The sequence below is a fragment of the Microtus pennsylvanicus genome, chromosome 18 (genome assembly GCF_037038515.1).
Source record: "Microtus pennsylvanicus isolate mMicPen1 chromosome 18, mMicPen1.hap1, whole genome shotgun sequence".
NCBI lineage: Eukaryota > Metazoa > Chordata > Mammalia > Rodentia > Cricetidae > Microtus > Microtus pennsylvanicus.
The window spans coordinates 30,823,113-30,843,226 of NC_134596.1; positions in this window are offsets into that span (position 1 = coordinate 30,823,113).

Sequence of the window (20,114 nt, forward strand, 5' to 3'; positions counted from 1 at the left end):
CTGCCAGCATGCTATTGCTGTGTCTTCTTCTTCCTCTTCTTTTTCTCCTTTTTCCTCCTTCTCCTCCCCTTCCTCCTCCCTCTCCCTCATTCTCTTCCCATTCTTCTTCAAATAAGCACGCTGAACTGGGGAGGGCTTGCTTCCTTATTTGAATGGCACACCAGCCTCGCACATTATTCATCAAAGTCACTAATCCTGTGGAGTTCACATTAGCAGGCTTCACATAAGGATGCCCCTGCTAAAGGAATGCCTAAGCTTGAGCTGTTCTATAGCCCCTGGATCCCGCAAGTGCACCTGCCACTAGGTGTCCTCCATTGGCTTAATTGAAGATATATATATTGAGGTCATCTGTTTTTCTTCATAAGGTTAAAGGTTCTCCACAATTTCCCCTTTCATTCCCATTTGGAGCCGTTCTCAGCCTGCCGGCAAACGAACACTGTAGGCTCTGTTTTAAACTTTAGGTGATTTTTTCCCCCGGGGCATATACATTGACTTCTTAAGGTCTCATAATTCACTTGAAAACGTGCATTTACTCACACTAATAAAATTTTCTTCCCGCTATGTATGTTCCTGCATTACATCATCTCATTAAGCATTAGACTCACTCAGGCTTGGATTTCCCCCAAAAATTGTGGGAAATTTGTGACTGGCTCCATAAAATGAGCTCTTATGCTGCCGTGCCCTAAAAATAGTCACACCACACTGTAAAAACATATTGCAAGCGACTTAGATTGGTGTCTTTTTTCTGTACTCAGGAGCCATTAGATGACAGGGTGGGACGGGACCTCAGAGAGCATCTGAGCAAATGTTGGAACTCACAGATGAGAAAGCCGCATCCCTGCCTGGCAAGGAAGTGGCTTCCTTGTGGTTCATGCTGAGTCCCTGATACTTCGGACCTGGAACTCATATCCCTGGACTCCCTCTTATGAAGACAAAATATTGAACTTTGATGCTTTAGTGGACGAGAGAGTGGGAGGCTTAGAGCCTGCAGACATGAACAATTATCCCCACAGGTTTCTTAGTGGCTAGGTTGTCATTGAGAAATCTCAGCATAAGCAAGTCCTTGCGTCTCAATGATGGGCACAACAGCTGTGGCCTCCTCATGGAGACATTATATTAAGCAAACAGCACAGTCGTGCAAAGACCCCAGTGCAGTGTCTGGACCAAAGTGACTGCTCAGAAGCCAGCAGACATCATTCTTAATGATGTAGTTGTAATAGCTAGCAGTAAGTCTCTGATAATAAAGATCGAATGTTTTAATTAGTGAGTTAAAAAAAAAAACCTGGGGGAAAATGATTGCATTCTACAAGGAAGCGCTCGAGAAAGAGAGAAATTTATCCCCTTTGCCTCCTGCTCCCCTCCCTGTCTCCACCCCACACAGAGGTGTAAACTTGTCCTGCCAATTTTAATTCACAGACTTGCAGTTATTTCAAGTACCTGGTCCTGCAGTTAGGACAGGTGGGCACTAAGTGGCAGTGGGTTTTTACCCACGGGACTGTAGTTTCAGTCACAAATTAGGTAATGAAACAAGACGTCATCAGAACAAGTTTTCATCCCTGTCCCCTATAAAGAGGACCACATCATCATCATCATCATCATCATCATCATCATCATCATCTGCCCACATTTGCTGCCATGTCATGATTGGTAGGACTCTAATGTCAGGTTTCTTTGAGTTTGAAATCTGCCTTTTACTTTTTGGGTAACTTGGATTCAACCTCGTGTAGCCAACACCAGGTTGGAGAACAAGAAGATCATAGTAACTACATTCAATCTGCTTTTTTTTTTTTGAGACAGCATGCCCCTGTTCTCAAGGTAACAGTATGAGAACACTTCCCACCACAAATTTGTTTTGCATTGTTTGGCTTTTGTTGGGTCCACCTTCTGCGTCCTATTGTGGTTTAGAGATTCATCCACGCTGCTATGCTCGTCAGTGTTCAACAGAGTGGGGCATTATGTTATGATTTATTTATCTACTCTCATGTTGGTGAATATTTGACTGGTAAATAGCAGTATGTGGGAGATTCTTCCATTGTGCTTTGGAGCATGCACACATGCAGTCCTTTTGAGTTACATAGGGATCGCTGGGTTCAGTAGCTGACATTTATATAGTTTTAGCAACCAACTGACAGTTTTAAGAAGTGGTTATACCTGTATACTTTATCAGTTGTCCACACAAAATTCAAGCTCCCCAATATTTTTTCCATTAAGTGATACCATTACATTAAATTTTTCTTTTGAGTCAAGCTCTCACTATGTATCCTGGGCTGGCTTGGAACTCTTTCTGTGGATCAGGCTGGCTTTGAACTAACAGAGATATAAACCTTTCTCCAGGTTTCAAAGGTTGGCATTAAGGGCATGCACCACCATGTCTGGCCTTATGTTAAGAAAGGTTGCAGCCTGCTCACAGAGACATCTCATTGTGGTTTTCTGTCTGTGTGCTAGAGAACGGATGCTGAGGGGAATATTTTCATATATTCGTTAGCCATTTCAGTAAACTTCTTTCTGAGTTCTGTCTAAAATGGTTGCCTAGGGCTGAATAGGCACGTGTTGTGTCCCTTTTGACAACCGATATTTAGGGAATATATATGAGAATAGATGCTGGATGAAAGCCTCTTCAATTCACACGCATAGTGATGTCTCTTGATAAACAAAAGCTCTTAGTTATTGAAGTCTAATTTGCCAATCTTTCCCTTAATGTGTATGTGTCCTATGTGTACATTTTAACAAGATAAACTGCCCCCAGGTGTGTGGATTTTGCTGTCTCCTGCACAATTTACTGATCTGAAAGCTTATTCTCCTTTCTCTACAACAACTGCATCTATATAATCCACATAGAATCGCTTTAAGAGACCCAGATCCAGGTTCATTTTTACCTTTCTGGTTATGGATCAGGCCAGTTTCAGGATGGAAAGGGCCATCCATTTTGGACTGCTGTCTGATGTCATCTCAGCTATCATCCATGTGACTCCCATTCAGGTCCCTCAGTTCCTTTGTCTAGAGCTATGCAGCAGAGCCTGGAACTCTGTGGGACTTGGAAGATATTCCAGGTAAGTCATTAAATCCTTCTTGTCTTCATGCTCAGCTTGGAAGATTTTTGTCCTCTGCATCTTCCCATACATTTTAGAATTATCTTGTCCATTTTATGGCAGGGCCTGCTGGATTTTATTTAAGATGACATAGACATTATAGATTTAGTCAGGTGAACTAATAGCTGTAAGTATTAAGTCCTCAGATCTTGGTTATGCATAGCTCCCGTTATTTCAGGTCATTTCAAATTCCCCTCCGTGACATTACATTGTTTTAGTGTGTGTGTGTGTTTGTGTGTTTGTGTCCCGTCATTTCTAACATTCTGCTGAATATTTTGAACTCTCACCTTTTTCTTACTTTCTATGGACCAGAATTTCCAGAACAATGTTCAAAAGAAATCATGACACAGCATCTGTCTCAAGCTTAAGTATATGGAATTCAGTCTGTTAACTATGTTGACTATATGTTTGCTTTGTGTGTTCCTTGTACTAGATTAAAGAGATTTCCCTGCTTCCCAATTTGCTAAAAGTTCATTTTGTTTAATGGACAATTGCTACAATTCCCAAATGTAGCTTTTCTCATGTAAGGGGGGAGAAATGGAACCTCGCATTAATTTAACGGTTAATATTTGTATTTTTGAATTTTAAACCAAGACTGTATTTGTGGAATTTAAACTCAAATTGAATGGAATTTATTAATTTTCATTTTTATATGTAACTGAACTCGATGTGCTATTATTTTGATTTCGATTTCCATATCTATGCTTAGGAGGGAGGTCAGCTCATATTCTTCTTCTATTTCAGATGTTTGGTTTTATGGTTTTGTTCTTAAGGTGTGTTGGAAGAGAATAAAACACTTGGGAAATATTTCTACCTTTCCTAGGCTCTGGAGAAATTTGCGAACTAGGTGTTTTCTTTTTACATATTTGAGAGAAATCTCTGTGGAAGTTATGTCAACTTGGAGTTTGTGGGAGGATTCAGAACAGTGTTTCTCAACCTATGGATCATCACCTCTTTGGGGGTTGAATGACCCTTTTACAGGCATAGCATATCAAATATCCTGCATATCAGATATTTACATTATAATTCATAACAGTAGCAAAATTACAGTTATGATATAGCAATGAAAATAATTTTATGGTTGGAGGTCATTACAACATGAGAAACTCTATTAAAGGGTTGCAGTATTAGGAAGGTTGAGAACCACTGGTTTAGAAATGTAGATGCTATTTCTTTCATAGATAGAAGGATAGTCTAATTTTCTATTTCTTCCTATGTCGTTTCTGGTAAGTTTTGATGTTTCAGAGATCGCAGATTTTCATTGGTATGTGTGGTTTTCCTGATAAGACTATCCTGCTGCCATCAAGACCATTGGCTAGGATCATAGCTCAATTGGTAGAATGCTTACCTAACATGCAAAAAGCTTGGGTTCCCCACTCCCAACCTGGCACACTTGTAATCTTAGCCCTTGAGAAGTGGAGGCAGCAGGATCAGAAGTTCATATCATCTTCAGTTACTTACTGAGTTTTAGAGCAGTCTGTGATACATGAAAATCTTATCTCAAAACAAGGCAATTCTGCTGCAAGGAGCCACTTGTTCATCCTAGCCGCCCAGAACCAAAATAATCACACAGAAACTGTGTTAATTAAATAATGCTTGGTCCACTAGCTCTAGCTTCTTATTGGCTAACTCTTATATTAATTTAACCCATTTCTATTAATCTGTATATTACCATGTGGCTGTGGCTTACTGGATAAAGTTCTCAGCATCTGTCTCCGGTGTCTCCATGGCTTTTCTCTAACTCTCCCTTCTTCCTCCCATGGTATAGGCCAAGCCAATTTCTTTATTTATTAACCAAAAAAAGCAACACAGACAGAAGGACCTCCCACACCAAATCCCACCTCCATCCCTAAAGTCCTCCACTGGCGATGAGCTTCAGAAAATAGAGCCCATGGCTATCATGATTTTCTTTCATTTTGAAGTTTACTCCCTGACTCTGATGTATTTTTTGTAGTCTCTGTTATATTGGGATTTGCGTCACCTGTCACTAAGTTAAGGAGATGGTTCTCAGATTCTTCAAGAGGTGTTCAGAGTGAAGAATCATAAACTCAGTCTGTGCACCATGCTCTCTGATCACGTCAGAATCACTTTGTTTGGAAGCTGGCAATGCCTCCTGTCTTCACCCAGGCTACTTGGCCAAGCAACACACATGATGGGCAGACTCCACTGCAGCAAAGACAGGAAGAACAAGGACAATCAAGTTCAGGCATGCAGAAATAATGATGACAACTTAATCTAAATTTTGTCTTATTTTGGTTAATATATATCTATATATAATATAGATAACATATATTTAATGTATTATATATAAGATAGAATAATATATATTTAAATTTTAGTGTAGTATACAAATTAATGGGTTTTATCAAGGCATCTTCATACATATGCGCCATTATACTTTGATAGCATTCTTTCCTCTTCCCAACTACCCATTTCTGTGTCCCCTCCGTCCTCCACGTGATTTGCTTTCTTCCTCCAATTAGCTCTGCTTTCCTTTTACCTGTATTCTATTACTTTCAATTTCTCTCTTTCTTAAGAGTCTTTCCTCCCTTCTCCCAATCTCCTTACACACACACACACAAACACACACAATTTTATTTTTTTATTTGGCTCTTTTTGAGACAAGTTCTTACTCTGTAGGCCTGGCTGGCCTAGAATGTTTTATGTAGACTTAGCTGGCCTTGAATCCACAGAGATTTATCTGCCCCGCCTTCTTGATACTGGGGTTAAAGAAAACATGCACAACCATGCCCAGGTGACAATTTTATTTATTCTTTCAAAGTATTTATTTATTCATTATTTATTTGAAATGTATGCTTTAGCTTCTCTCTCTCTCTCTCTGTGCATGTGTGTGTGTGTGTGTTGCACCTTGTGCATGTAAGAGCCTGTAGAAATCAAAAAAGGAATCGGATCCCCCTGGAAATGGAGTTACAGATCATTGTGAGCTACCATGTGGGTACTGATAAGCAAACCCAGGTCTCTGCAAGACCAGTCAGTGCTGTTAACTGCTGGACCATATCTCTAGCACCCCTGGAACAAATAATTTTAATTGTGGGTTCTGAATATGAGAGAAAACAGGCATCATTTTTCTTTTAAGTCTGTTTAATGTGATCATCTCTAGTTATATCCGTTTCCTGCGAAAGCTTTGACTTGATTTTTATTTATTGCTGCCTAAAATTCCATCATATATGAGCATCACATTTTCTTTATCCATCTGAGGACAGGCTGCTGAGCCTGCACACACAGGTATGTACACACCTGTGCTAGGTACACAGGTGTGTGCTATACCCAAGGCCTCCACTGCCTTTGCCACAGTCAAAAAAAAATGTTTCTCTTTCATTTCTTCTGAATAACTTCAGGCAGATAGATCTGTCGTCTGAAGTATTTGGAGGACTTTGTGGATCTGCTTTGTGAATCACAATATATGGAGATGAAGGACTCTTGATGTACTCTCCCCCATCCACTGGAATAAGGTTGGAAATAGAGAAGGGGTTCATATCTCCAGTATAGCTGGGGACCAGGAACTTTTACTTAGTAACTTGCAAGGAATCAAGAAAAAAATCTTTACAGAATGCAGAGGAAACCACACGAATAAAGTAAGGCAGTTTGAGTAAAATGAGACCAAAGGCAATTCTTTTCCCATCAGAGGGTCTGTCTGTATGTCTGTCTGTTTGTATTTTTCCATCTCTGTTCTCTATTGATTCTTGGTCTGTGATTACTGGAGTGTGCTGATGGGGCATCTGCAATATGACGACTGAACCAAAAGGTTTTGGCAAAGAAAGAAGTAGAGACAGCTTCAAAGTAGAAAGATAGCCAGGGTTTCTTCCTTAAGTGACATCATTGCCAATCCCAGGGAAGCTGGTTGGACTTGGGCAGAGTCATAGGAGGCAGGGAGGGCTGCTGAGCCTAGCTAAGCCACACATGTAGTTTAGGAGCAGCCGGTAAGAATGAGTCCCCCTCTCCCTGATCAAAGGACTGAACGTAGAAAAGGGAGAACGTGGGATTTGGGAGGCAGGGAGCAGTGTTCCCTGGGAGACGTTTTTTATTATAGGAACCAGCAGACATTTTTGAGAAATATCTGACTCGAACGCAATAAACTTCAGGAAGTCAAAGATGAGATGAAAACACCAGAGACTTTGATGAAAAGGGAGATTACTGTGGCAGGACGGGCTTTTAAGGAATCTAAAATTTAATGACTTTGTAAATGGTTGATAACAGATCTGGAAGCAAAAACTCCCAAAAAAATATACAGCGTTTTGCATTCCTTCGCAATTGATGTGGTTCCCAAAGCTGCCTCCGCATCCGGCGCCCTTCCCGCTGTTGGACAGATGTTTTAAGTCATTCAGAATATATTTTTGAAATGTGTAATTAGACAATTTCAGTGAAAAGAAAATTGTAAATTTGGGCTTCTTTTTCTTCTCCAGTTTGGCTTTTCAAAGGGAACTACAATCAATGAACTTCAAATGTGCTATTACAATGACAGTAAATCTTAATAAATATGGCCTCTTCATGAACCGTTGCCTTTTTAAAATGTGGAGCTCAAGCTTCCCATTGACAGGTGTTGGGAAGATTGAGGCACATGACGTTCAGCAGGGTAGAAGGGGTACGATAGACAAAACATGAAATCATAGACCCCCAAAGCAACATTAGAAGCCACAAAGTTCACCCTGTGGATAATATAACCAGAAATGCAATGTTTTTCAAATTTACCACCCTAGAGTCACATGGGGGTGTCTCAAAAGCTGGCATCGGGCTGAAAGGAATTAGAGGGTGGTTAGGGCTTTTTTAAAGCCCAATTTCTAAGGCAGTGGGTTCTTTCCTCCTCCTTCTTAAAAGGCAATTCTTCATAATTTGGCCATTTGAACAATTAAAAATAATTACGTTGGTTTAAGCTATTTCTGATGTTGAACCAAACTGAGGAAGGCTCCCAACATTTAGAAGAATAACGTCAGGGAACTAAGAGTGAGAGAAGATACCAAGGAGCTCAGTGTGATGTTGAGAAAACGTCAAACGGCAGGGGAAAACACAAACAATGACGACCAAGTTGCACAAGACCAGTTGTCTAAAGCCAAAGAAGAACCGAGTGTAACTGGAACAGATGAGGTAGCAAATGAGATCACTGATAACAGAGTGTAACTGATAACAGATGAGGGAAGGCCGTTGTCCTTTGGTGTTGTGCTATTTATAGCTCTGTATCTATACTGAAGTCTCCATGCACATAAATACCTGGATCTGGCTCCGTATATCTGTATCATTACATGCCTGCCTGTAGTTATTCAAGCAGGGGGAAAGTCCTTCTTTAGTTTACAGTTGACACTACATCTCTCCAAGTCATTTTTTTTTTGGGTGGGATTAGGTGTGGTCATAGACTAAGTCCCTGTTTTGAAAGACAAATCTTTTTACCACTTCCCATATCCTTCTTTTTCCATAATCTTTTAGATTATTTTTTTACATCTGTTCATCTATCTTTTTGTCTACCCATCACCTCTATCTGTCTGTCTATCTATCTATCTATCTATCTATCTATCTATCTATCTATCTATCTATCTATCCATGTATCTATCTATCTGTCTGTCTGTCTGTCTATGCTATGTTTATCATCTATCTGTGTGTACACATGTGTCTGCTGCTTGGGCGTGCACATGCCACAGTGTACATGTGGAGGTCAGAGAAAAACTTGTAGAAATGACTCCTTCTTTCTGTCTCGTGGGACCTAGGAACTGGACGCAGGCCGTCAGCCTTGGCAGCAGGCTCCTTTACCCAGGATGCTGTCTTGCGGGTCCACCTCTGGTTTCATATCAGCAAGAGTTTTATTGCTGAACCTTTAGTTTTCTCTTCTCTGTCTTTGGAGATGGAGAGATGAAACCAAAGAGCCTAAGGGTGTGAAAACACTGACAACGGCAAGACCTGCTGAGCTCTCCCTTAGGAACAGTGCCCCAAATTATCTAGGGACTGAGTGAGAACAGACAGCAGTTGGGTTGTTGTACTATTCAAGCAAAGACTAGGGAAATTAAGTAGTTGCACAGAATCCCTTTCCTATGCTCTGAAAACAGAGGCTAGCTAACAGAAGTGTAAAGTGGGCGCTAAAGTTTCTGACCCTGCTGTGTGGTATTAGCAAGAGCACAGGCAGAGTGAAGGCAAGAACAGAGGCGCATGGACCAAATATGTCCCCTGTAAGCAGCGCTCTACTCCATAGCTTTGAGCTCTGATGCTTTGGAAGTCTACTGTCGAACTTCAATCTTACAACTTACAGGTAAGACGTTTTGAGTCTGAAGTCTAAAATTCAAGCATGGCCACGGACATAAAGTTCAAAATTAGTCAGTGTTCCTATTGTCGCAGAAAAGAACCTGGTGTGAAATGTAAGAAAACAGGAAAAATGGGGAAAATGTCTCCTCGACTTCACAGCGTGAGACAGGACAGGCATTAGTAAACTATGTGTAATTCATGATGGTACATGTAAACAGGCTACGATACTTAAATCAAAATGATTAACTTTACTTTGAGGCTTCAGTACAGTACAATCAAGCAAATACAATCTCTTTTTAGGTTGTTTGTACAAGACACATTCATCTAAAAAATAAAAAAAAGAAATAATAATTTAAAGAGACCAAATAAGTAAATTCCCAAATATCAGATTAACATGAAACAATTTAAAAACCACAAATAAAACACTTTTGCAGTAATATATAATTAAAAATTATACATTAATTAATTCAAGGCATAAAACATGAAAATTGATGGAGGGATATTTTAGCTTAATAATAGAAGGCACACTCTGGACAGGCAGAAATATTCGCCCAATGAATATCTAATGCCATTTCTTTGACAATAAAAGATCATTACCAAAGAAAGAAGAGTAGGCCACAAGAAGAAAAGAATTATAACCTGGAAAAGAGCAACTTCAGCCAATTTTCCTACATATTAGAAAGATTAAGCTGCTGAAACTAAGAATACAAAGAATTTGGATAATAACATTATGAAGTTTAATTAAATAGACTAAATCAAAATTTGTGTCTTGCAATCTTGAGTCAAATTGAGAAAGGCTCTCAAAACTCAGAAGACAAGTACCAGGCAAGGCGGAAAAACTAAAGTTCTATTTCCAGCAATGTCAAAATTTGCATTTCAGAAAGGACATGAGGGCCAGGGTGGGTGGTTTTTATCAATCTAATGTACAAGAAACAGAGCAAAGAAATACATGGGGACTTTCCTTATGCATTTACTAAAACCCTATGCAATATAATTGACGAGATACCCCCTCTGCCCAAGAACACCAGGGGTGTATCTTCATGGTGGAACACCTGCTTTGTACGTATGAGGCCCTGGGATCTCCCTCCAGACTGCAAAATAAATTGTGCAAGTGGAGTTATGAAAAAAAGCAAGTCTTGATTGTAACCTTGCAAATTGAGTCCAGCATTCTAGAAGCAGGGTTGAATTCATGACCAAGTTTACAACATCCCAGGAATGCAATAGTGATTTAGTCTTAGAAACATCTCATGACATGTCTATCGATCAATAGAAAATATCCTTGGAGGTTGAAAAAAATGTGGCATTTCTTAAAATTTAAATTCAATTACCAATGAATAATCATTAAGAATTAAAAAAACCTACTTTGACACCCTCAAGTTTTTCTCTTGCTCTCTGCTTCAAGTTGGCATCCAGTGCCAGGCCTCGGAGTGATTATAATCCCCTGTAAAGCTGGTAGGACCATAAAGTGACGTAGGAGTGTGGTATTGACTTTTGAATTTCCGGTGTAATTTCAGAACAGGCAAGAGTCACACAGGGTTCAATTATTAAGGAAATCCGGTATGCCTTTGGTGGACCCACTCCATTTGTGACTATTGAGCAAGGAGGTGGAAGACCCACAGGGCTAGCCACATTCATAGAGATGAGAGAAAGATGCAAATCCCTGAGGTCCCTTTGAGTTCTGTTGACTGGCATCAGTTAAGAGAATGTTTTCCAAGTTCTATTCATCTGCATGCAAAACCATCCTGAGTGAGGTAACTCAGACCCATATAGACAAACATGGTATGTACTCACTCACAAGTGGATATTAGATGTAAATCAAAGCCTATAGTCCATGATCCCAGAGAAGCTAGATAACAAGGAGAACCTTAAGAGAGACATACATGGATCTACCTGGGAAGGAGAGACAGACAAGACCTCCTGAGAAAATTAGGATGGGGGAAGAAGGGAGGGAGAAGGGGAGGGAGGAGGAGAACACTGGGATGCTCAAGAAGGCAGAAGGATAGTGAGGGAGAGAAAAGAAAGAGATATCTTGATTGAGGGAGGCATTATAAAGGGCTATCGAGAAACGTGATACTAGGGAAATTCCCAGGAATCCTCAAGGATGACCCCAGTTAAGACTCTAAGCAACAGTGGAGAGGATGCCTAAACTGGCCTTGCCTTTAATCAGACTGATGACTACCTTAATTGCCATCATAGAACCTTCAACTGGCAACTGATGGAAGCAGATACAGAGATCTACAGCAAAGCACTGGGCCGAGCTACCTGAGACCAGCCCAAGAGAGGGAGGAGCGATAGTACAAGCAAAGGGGTCAAGATCATGATGGTGATGCCCACAGAAACAGTTGACCTCAGCTAGTGAGAGCTCACCAACTCTAGACTGATAGCAGATGAACCCTCATAGGATCAAATTGGGCCTACTGAATGTGAGGGACAGTTGTGAAGCTTGGACAGTCCATGGGGGCAACTGTCAGTGGAATCAGGATTTATCTCTAGTGCTTGAACGAGTATCTAGGAGCACATTGTTTTTGGAGGGCTACCTTGCTCAGTCTAATTAAAGGGGGGGAGGGCCTTGGTCTTGCATCAGAGTGAAGTGCCAGACTGTGGACTACCTATGGGAAGCCTTACCCTTTCTGAGGAGTGGATGGAAAGGTGGGGTAGGGAAGAGGTGGAGGAAGCTTGGGGAGAGGGGGGGAATGGGAATGGGGATAGCTATGTAAAATAAGAAAAAGATTGTATTGAAAAAATTCTTAATAAAAAATAGAAAAAAGAGAATGTTTTCCCACAAGAGTTAGAAGAATTTCAAGCTAGTCTTGAGATATCTGTAGAAATAAATAGAGAAAAAAAGCTTGCATCTACCCAGTGTGAACCAGGTAGCTTTTCCCTACTAGACTCTGGGCTTCATATGCTTGTGGCCACTATTCTTGACACATAACTCAGTAGCATCATACACCACTCCTCAAGTGTGCAAAAAGAATTTCTTGATAGAAATTGTTGTGTGATATGCCACACATACAAAACTACGTAAGATATAATGTGAGTCGTACATGCACACTCGTGTGCCCTCCCTCCAGCTGAGGCAGATCTTTCCTGCACTCCTCCACACGAGTCCTGGTGTAAAACCTATTAACTCTTGTCCCCACCCTTCCCTATGGAGTAATCCACAATCGCAAGTTCATGTTTGTTATCACTTTAGAGTTTTTACGTTTCGATGCCTCTGCATAAACCATGAGATAGTTCTATTTTGCCCATTTTGGAGCTTGGTGAGTGGGATGCATTTTGTGTGCCGTGATGAGGTCATGAGACTCACCTTCCAGGCATCCGTCCACATGGGAGCAGATTGGAGCCAAGAGCTCAGGAACTGAGCCGAAAGCAATAGGTGTTTGTGTTGGTACCACGCTCTGTTTACTGGCAGTGACTGGCTATGTGAGGACATTAAGGCTGATGTGTTTCTTAGGCAGTTCAGGGTCTCTGGGTCCCCTTATCTTGCTCTGTCGTCTCTCCTGCTTTCCTGCCTTACTTTCATGACGTCAGCTCCCATATAAACTAGTGGCTCTTCTAGACTTTTCTGGTTCTGGCTACCATCTTCCTCGAAGCTCTCGCCTCTAAAGAAAATCCGTATGCATTTAATTCCACCTGGGCGGCTGCTTTTCAGAAAACTTGAAAGCGTTACCCTCCAACACTGTTGGCTTCTCTCCTAAATACATTTTATGTAGTTAAAGTGGGTGTGTGTAGCAGTCACGGTTCACATATGGAGGCCAGAGGGCAGCTCTGGAGTGAGAGCTCTTGAGAACGTCACACTGTGGGTCCCCAGGGAGAAACTCGGATTGTCACCTTGATGGTTGGGGGCTTTACCCACTGAGCCATCTCACTCACCCACTGTTGACTGACTTCTTACGGTAAAGGTTTTCTTTTTGCATTCTATTGATGCTGATGTGTGAATTTATTCCTTTTCTCTACTGTGTAATTTCAACTGTTTGTATTTTAAATTTTACTTAGCTCTTTGTTGTAGACAAATTTATTGTTTCTTTCTTGTTTTTTTTTTTTTGCTTTATTCAAATTACACAATTTCACCAGAGGCTTGAAAACAACATTCTGCCTGTTTCTGTGCAGTAGTTACTTCTATCTTTGCCACAAGAAAACAAACTGAGGAAGAAGATTTATTCTGACTCATAGAGTAATCAGGATTCAGTCCGTCATTCATCACAGGGACGGCACAGAGGCAGGAGCGTGGGATACCCAGTCACACAGCATCATCAGTCAGGAAAATGAGGCAGGTGAATGCCGAAGCTGAGCTGCCCCCTCAAGGGTTTCAGCCCATAAAACGACCCCATGCATATTTAGAGTGGGTTTGTACCTCTTTTTCAAGCCTGTTGAGAAACACCCTTATGAACAATTGTCAGAGGTGTGTCTCCTAGGTAATTTTCAGTCTAGACAAGCCACCAGTAAAGCTGGACCATTATGGCCCACAACATAAGAAGGATCTATATCTTAAAGTTACATGTAAATATGAAATTCAAATTTCGTGGCGCATAACACATTTTGATACAATGCAGCCATAGACCCTTGCTTCTGTACTGTTGAATTACTGCTGTCCTGGCTCTAGTGCAGAATTAAGCTGCTGCTGGATGATCTTCAATGAGTCAAATGTTTGCTGTTTAGTCCTTCACATAAGGCGTTTGCTCAAGTCTTCTCTAAAGAATGCTGCTGTGAGGGAGGACTTGAGAGATGGCTCAGCAGCTGAGAGTATTTGCTGCTCTTCCAGAGAACCTGGGGACTATTCCCAAAACCCACATGGTAGCTTATGACCACCTGGAACTTCAGCTGCAGAGGATTCAACGCTTCTGGCTTCCTCCGGCACCTACACTCATGTGCACATACCCGCATGTAAACACACACAACCACATATAACTTAAAATGTTAAGAAAATATCTTTTAAAAGTAATGCCACTGTGATTTTGAACATATCGCCTGGTAGACGTATGTAAAGCCTTAGGAAGGAGAGAGCTGTGTCTGAACTGTGGGATACTCACACGCTTCTTTTGTTTGGATAGTGTCCACTTGTTTTCCAAAGTGGTTGCAGCCATGGGTCTATGACCGAGCTTTATCTCTTCCCTTTGTGGTGAGCAGAACGGCTCTTGATTCAAACCTTGCTCACAGTTAGACTTGCCCGGCTCTTCAGTTCTTACTGACTGAACGGTGTGACTTATTTTCTCATTATGATTTTAATAATTATTTTTCTGGTTACTAATGAAACTGGGCAGATGCCCGTGGTCCATTTTATTTTTGTCTATTTTTATTTCCTTTCTCTTGAATTTTTATCATTGTTCTTGATGAACATACATATTCTCTGAGTTCTTTATCATTTAATTTACTGAACTAAGTAGCATTCAATTCATGATTTATTTTATCATTATTATTATTATGTTTATTATATCTTAGAAGAATTTCTCTTCTTTTTTGTAAATTACTTTATTGTATGTGTATGGGTATTTGAGTGTATGTATGTCTGTACCATGTGCATCCAGTGTTTAGAGAGGCCAGGAGAGGGCGCATATCTCTTGGAACTGATGCTACAGACTATTATGAGCCACCCTGTGGGTGCTGGGAACTGAATCATTGAATGCAGGTTTCTTGGAAAAGCCATCAGCACTTTACTGAGTCATCTCTCTCCAATCCAGAAAAAATTTGCTTACATATATGAGTAGACATACTTAGTTTCCATGTAGCTGGGTGAATGCAAACTTTAAGCATCTATGATTATCTTTATCTTTAATGACACTTGCTGATGTGGAATTTCCCTCTGTATGCTGTGACTAGCATTGATTAATAAAGAAATTGCTTTGGGCCTATATCAGGGCAGAACAGAGGTAGGCAGGGAAAACTAAACTGAATTCTGGGAGAAAGAAGGCAGAGTTGGGAGAAGCCATATATCCCCGCCAGAGACAGACGCTGGAGGCTGGAGGGAACCTTGCTGGTAAGCCACAGCCACGTGGCGATACACAGATTAATAGAAATGGGTTAAGTTAAGATGTAAGAGTCAGCCAATAAAAAGCTAGAGCTAATAGGCCAAGTAGTGATTTAATTAATAGTTTCTGTGTGATTTTTTTCAGTGCTGAGCAAACCGCAAGCAAACAAGTGGCCTCCCTCCTATAACTTGCAGCCTTAAAGTCTGTTTTATTAGTCTTCTTTTTGTTAGTAATTTCGCTTTTTTTGATCCTGTGCTTAAAGTATGTCTTATTAATAGCACGCAGCTCATTTTTATCCTTCCTGACAGTATTGGCCTATTTACTTGAAAATTTTTAACATTTATATTTTTTTGTGATAGGAGTGTTTGTGCAATCATATCATTTTTTAGACAAAGATTTTCTACGTATCTCTCTTTTTCTCTCATGCTTTTATTAGTTGGCAAATTGTGTGCTTTCTTTTGCCATTTCTTTTACCAAAAAAAGTAGCCTTTTAATGATATAAGGCAGATCGTGTGACTTCTCTGCTCAAGAGCAAAAGCCCATGATTTGCTATCTTGCCATTTGCTGTCCTTCTTTTATCCATCTGTTCTAGATTCAACAACTTCCTTGATTATCACTGAGCATGCAGGACATAATCTCAAGCCAGTTGTGCACTCCTCACAGAACCTTCATTGCCCAGAAACCCTTGTGGTTACACTCATTGTCTAGGCTCATATGCCTCTTCACTGTTGAGACCTTTATCACATTACATAAAGCAGCACATATTTGCACTTCTCAGCCCCCTACTTAGCACTTAGCACGAAGGACCCTCTTACGTAGGACACTATCTCTTTTTGTGATATCAATATCTAGTATACTAAAATGCAAGATATATCAGTGACAGTTCTTTATATCAATGTTTTTGGTAAATATATTGACATTACTATACAATATAATGCTTCTTTATGCATTATCATACAAGGAGACAAACATAAACATATATATTATTGTCTTCTGCTTGTGTTTGTACTGCCCCATCTCGGCCTACCTCATCCTTTCCAAATAGTCTCTTAGTCTGTCTTTGAAAATTAACCTTTTGGTTCACTTATGTATTCTTAGTACCCACACGGAGGAAATATTGCATTTATGGTATCAATGGCTAAATCTCTTTTACCTTCGTTTCCAGGCTTTCTGAGGGTTTCTGTCTTTCTTTGCTTTTCCCTGATGAGGGATTACAAAGTATAGCTCTGGAGACCTGAGGAACAGAAAATCAGCGCTGTTGAAGACATTGGGAAGAACATATTGCTATCTGCTATACTCTCACTGTCTTGCTCCTAGGCCTCAGCTGTGACTCAGTCATGAATGTTAAAGCTTTGCCTGACTACTCAGTACTGAAGACCATGGTCTGGATTGCTTTCTTTTAATCCAAAGCCATGTTCCACAGCTTCTTTGTTCCACTTCAATTATTGGTGTGTTTTCTCCAAGGCACTTGAAATTTTTAGACCAGTGATTCTCAACCTTCCTAATGTTGTGACCCTTTAATACAGTTCCTCATTCTGTGGTGATTCCAGCCATAAGATTGTTTTCACTGATACACAATAATATAGTAATTTTGCTATTGTTATGAATTGCAATGTATATATCTGTGTTCTCGGATGCTCTTTGGTGATCCCTGAGTAAAGTTTATTTAATCCTCTTCAAAGGGGGTCGTGGCCCAAAGGTTGAGAACTGCCAGACCCTTCCTGGTGGGTGTCCTCATGTTTTGATAGTCCCTTCACCAAGTGCCACCTTCCCATGTCCAGGCATGTTAGATGTATGTTTGTGCTACACTGCTATGGAATCTGTCGACTGTCTCCTGCTATGTTCATCAGAGGAATCAGGCCATGGCCGCGTATTCTTGGGTTCTTCCCTATTCACCTCCAGTGTTCGATCCTCTATCTGAGGTTTTGCCCTAAGATAAGTTGATGAGAGCCCTGACACTTTTGAACTGCTTCTTCTTCCATTCCCAGTGGGCTGAAGGGCTGAGGTCGCATCTTCCTATGGTATAAACCCTCCAGCATTCTATCTAAGCTCTTCCTAGCTAGAGCTGACAGTAAAATTCTATTGACTAAAGCTGGCTGGCTTTGCCTTTGATTTGTAAACAAGAAGCACTTGAAATTATGGTTCTTTTCCCATTCCCGTCTTGGTTCACATTTTTCGAGCTTGGCTTTCAAAACCACGTTGCCGCTACAGAATCAAAAATGATCTTTTTTGTTTGCGTTCTTTCTAACAATGTCAATAGACACGAAGTGACACATGTATACCCGAGAAGAAAATGAACACAGTTCCAAAGGGCTGCTTGATGCGCTTTAAACAAGCACAGTTGTGTGGAAATCAGCATCTGAAACCATCGCTCAGCCTGAGGCTTCCCTCGGGCTTTGAGGTTTCACTAGCACCATGATTTCAGCACAATCAGCCTGTCCTTGACACACAATGGCGTGCACACAACAGATATGAGCTGTCATGGTGACACTTTGAAAACCTCCCCAAATGATGCCCCATCTCCAAAGCACAACTGTGCTGGCTGCTGGGTGAGACATGGAATGACACACAGCCTGTATCTTGTTTGAATCTCGGACTGGCGTGGGATGTGCATCTTTGAGAGAGAGAAAGGGCCTCTCTCAGCCCACACCAGCTTGACATAAATGCTAAGGTGCTGGATAAGGAGCTGGAGTGTCGCGGAGGGTCCCCGCTAACCAAATGTCCACCTGAGACTGTGGCGCTCCCGTTTTTTCATCCGTGTTGATGAGGAATAAAGTTGTGGACAAAGAAAGAGTGATCACAGTCAAAGCAAATTTTATTAAGAAAAATGGGGGGAAAAGTGAGAAATTAAGGAAGCTGAGAGAAACTCCCAGGAAGGAGAAACTTCCTAGAGCCTTGTCTAGGGAGTTTTTACAGGACTTAAAGAGACCTTGGACATGGACTCCAGTAATGTCTACTAAGGTTGTCTGATTCGCTGGGCTATCACAGTCTGAAACACAGGAGGACCCACATGCTCTGTGCGTGCCTCCTTGCACAAACCAGGGAGATGAATTTGTGCTATACACAGGCTGTTTGCCCAGCTGTGTGTGAGGGCGAGGCGTCAAATGTTCAAACTCCACTGTCGGTTTCGTGGCTCGTCTCCTGGTTGCTAGTCCCGGGCAGCATTGCTGGTCTGCAGCCGTGGCTGGCACCTTGCTGCCTATTGATTCAACTATGCTGTCCTTGTTCTCATGTGACCAGGTTGTAATTTTTCCATCTGTTTCCCCTGGGTCCTTACTGTCCACTGGGAATTCCCACCTCAATTAGAGTTTCCGAACTTAATTCAAATCCAGGTATTTCAAAACCTATGCTATCGTTGCCACCCTTGTCTCTTTCGGCACTAAGTCGGTCCATTAATATCACAATTTCTTGTCAGCCTTATGTAGAAGACTGGGATCAAGGAGGGGAACAGGCACTGGTTCCTGTCAGAAAGAGGCAAACACTGCGCTCAGCTGTTGCTGCCATTGAGTCAAATGCTGAGGAAGCTGGGAAGCGTCTCATGGAAAAGCAACCATGAAGCTAAGCTGTGAAAATGGCTGTCATAGAATAACTTTTTAGGAGGAGGGGCTGTGTGGGCGAAGACAGAGACGTCCATTTAAAATGACAGACTTGGAGAACCATAGCTGTTCAGTGCAGCTGGAGTGTGGGCCCAAGCGTGGAGCAGAGCAACGGGTCCCAGAAAATGTGGGGAGCCAGATGTTCCTTCTAGACAGATCCCTTTAGCCCAGAGGTGAATAGTGGGTGGGGAGGGGCCATGGCTGGAGACAGAGACACCTAGTTCTTGAAAGCCTAGAAGATTAGTTACAGAGGATGGGGATTAACCCAGACCCAGTAGACATGAACATGCCACAAGGAAACTGGTTGTTTTATAGTCTAATTAAACAAGATTTTACTACTGACATTGAGTTCCAGATTTACTTTTCTTCTGGCTAATTACATTATAAGGCCGCGCAACCTTGGTGGTTGGATTGTACTTAGGTCAGGATTGCGGATAAAGATGAAAGGAACCAGCTAAGATGAGCGCTGTGGAAAAAGACGGGAAAAGGCAGACTCTGCGGGTTTGTGCGCCTGATTGATTTCTTATGGCATGCTTGATTAAAGGGACTGATGGTGTCTTGTAGTTATTTCCTCTGGATTGAAACACTCTCTGATTTAGGGAGGAAGGAGGCTTTCATAAGACTGAGGAAGTAAACAAAACTCACAAAGGGTTGTGAGTTCTTAAAGTTCTGTAGGCGGCAACAGTCGCTGGGAACGGGAGATGCCCCAGTAGTCCGAGCCGCCTACAAGCCGACCAGGGAGCTACAGGGAAGGCACTTTTGTGAGTTGCCATGCTGGGGTGGGCTTTTCAGTGACTCCTCTGCCTCGGAGAAACCTGTGCTTCTGTCAGTAATCCCTCACCCGTGCCTGTAAGTAGTTCCAGTAACTCGCTGGTAACACTAAGCTAGACTTAGGGAAAATTATTTCTTTGGTCTAAGAAGTTTGCTATCTATCATGTGGGGGTGGGGTGGGACAAGTGGGCATCATATACTCACATAGCGTGTGGGTACGCTCACCTACGTGCTCATGTAGAGTCCAGATCAGTCCTCTGGGGGTCTTCCACTATAGCTCTCTGTGTCTCATGAAACTGAAAGTCTGCTATTTCGTCTAGAACTCTCTGTATCTGCCTGTCACCTCTTCCCAATTCTAGGGCTACAGTCTACATTTTTAAAAATAAATTTATGTATTTATTTATTTTACTTCCTAATACAGTTTCCCCTCCCTCTTCTTCTCCCTG